Here is a 1,748-nt window from a genome sequence, read left to right as displayed (position 1 = left end):
GAGCGGAGCCAGCGCAGGAGCGGAGCCAGCGCAGGAGCGGAGCCAGCGCAGGAGCGGAGCCAGCGCAGGAGCGGAGCCAGCGCAGGAGCGGAGCCCCCCGCGCAAGGAGCGGAGCCAGCGCAGGAGCGGAGCCCCCCGCGCAAGGAGCGGAGCCAGCGCAGGAGCGGAGCCCGCCGCGCAAAGGAGCGGAGCCCCCCGCGCAAAGGAGCGGAGCCCCCCGCGCAAAGGAGCGGAGCCCCCCGCGCAAAGGAGCGGAGCCCCCCGCGCAAAGGAGCGGAGCCAGCGCAGGAGCGGAGCCCCCCGCGCAAAGGAGCGGAGCCCCGCTCTCCTCAGCGCCCCGCCGCTCCCTTACCTTGCTGCTGCGCGCGGTGGGACCCACTTGAAGCGCTCGCTCTCTTCCCACCCCTCCCTCGCCAACTGTTTTCCTTTCCTCCTTTTCTTCGCCTCTTTATCTATTTCTCTCTCTCTCTATCGCTGCGCGCCCTTGCAGCGCGGGCAGCCCCGCTCGGCGCAACCGCCTCCCGCGGCCGCTGTGCCCGCGGCGGCGGCTCGCGCGGGGGGCGGGCGGCCGAGGGGAGGGGCCGGGGGCCGGGCCCGCAGGTGCCGCCCCTCGGGCAGCGCGGGCAGCCCGGCCGGGGGGCGCCCGCGGCGCGGGGCCGCCACGGGGCGGGCGGCGGCTCCTCGCGCCCCCCACGGGGCGCTCAACGGGCCGTGGGGCAGAGAGGGAAGGAGTCCAAACGGAGCCGAGGGTGGGAGGTTGGCACGGCTGGAGATGGCCGGGGAGGCAGGCGAAGGGGGTAGGGATGGCGCTGCGGAGCGGGGCAGTGCTCGGCGTCTGCGCCCAGCGGCAGGCGGGAAGGGCAGCCCCTGGGCGGAGGTGCGGGGGGAGGCGGGAGCCGGCGCGGGCCCCGCGGGGAGCGCTGGGTCGCGGCGCTGCGTGGGTCGCTTCACGTTTTGTCCCGGGATTAGCTGGAGATGGGGCCAGTCTCGGTGCTGAAGTAGGAGCCGGAGGGCTTCGTGGGGCAGGAGGGGGACGGGGGAACGCGGAGCTGCGACCCCGCGCTGGAAATCAGCGTGCGCGGAGGTCAAGGCGAGAGAGAGGAGGCAGCAGCTCAGCGGGCTGGAGGGCTTCGTGGGAAGAGAAGGAGCCGGGATATTAAAAGCTATAAACGGAGCTGGGTCGAGGTGGAATAAAAACAGCAATTCTGAAGGATTCTTAGAGTGTATTAATATGAAGGTCAGACTCAGCAGGGGCACGGGAAGGACACAGGGCTGCAGCGGGGCGCTCAGGTACTCAGAGAGCTGTGGGAAATTGATTTTGCTTTTTCTTCCTTTCCCCTTTGATGGATTAAGCTCTGCTGCACGAACCATCTCCACTCTGCTTCCCTTTCTCCTTTTCAAAGGGAGCGTCCCTGAGATGCCTTCTCCTTTCAGGAGACACGACAGTTACAAAGACTCATCTTACACACGCACCGCGTCTTATTTGCCTGCTTCAGCAACAGGGCTGGCAAAAAAAAAAAAAAAAAGAAAAAAAGAAAAAAAAAAAGTGGTCGGTTTTATTCGTGTTCTTTGTCAGTGACCTGCAGCATGACTTTGAGGGAGAGATGTTCGGCACCTTCCTCACATCCTTTTCTTACGTAACTACGGGTTAAAATATCAAGTTCCAGTATCCTTGTGAGTGCTCCCGTATCACAAGTAGTTCCCATTTTCACAGGTTTCGTCAGAAAGTCGTAAGGAGAAATTTGTGT

General features: G+C 64.8%; 1 protein-coding gene across 1 annotated transcript in view; it reads right to left on the bottom strand.

Annotated features, from left to right (window-relative positions):
* The window catches only part of GREB1L (GREB1 like retinoic acid receptor coactivator), a 126,090-nt gene extending 125,639 nt beyond the window's left edge, over positions 1-451 (bottom strand). Inside the window, exon 1 of the mRNA XM_026035380.1 lies at positions 353-451. The gene's annotated coding sequence lies outside the window, so the exon portion shown is untranslated. The remainder of the gene's footprint in view (positions 1-352) is intronic.
* Positions 452-1,748: the final 1,297 nt, after the last annotated feature.

Source organism: Nothoprocta perdicaria, unplaced genomic scaffold, assembly GCF_003342845.1.
Source record: "Nothoprocta perdicaria isolate Ctin4 unplaced genomic scaffold, notPer1 scaffold_16, whole genome shotgun sequence".
Classification (NCBI taxonomy): Eukaryota; Metazoa; Chordata; class Aves; order Tinamiformes; family Tinamidae; genus Nothoprocta; species Nothoprocta perdicaria.
This window is presented reverse-complemented; position numbering and strand designations above follow the sequence as displayed.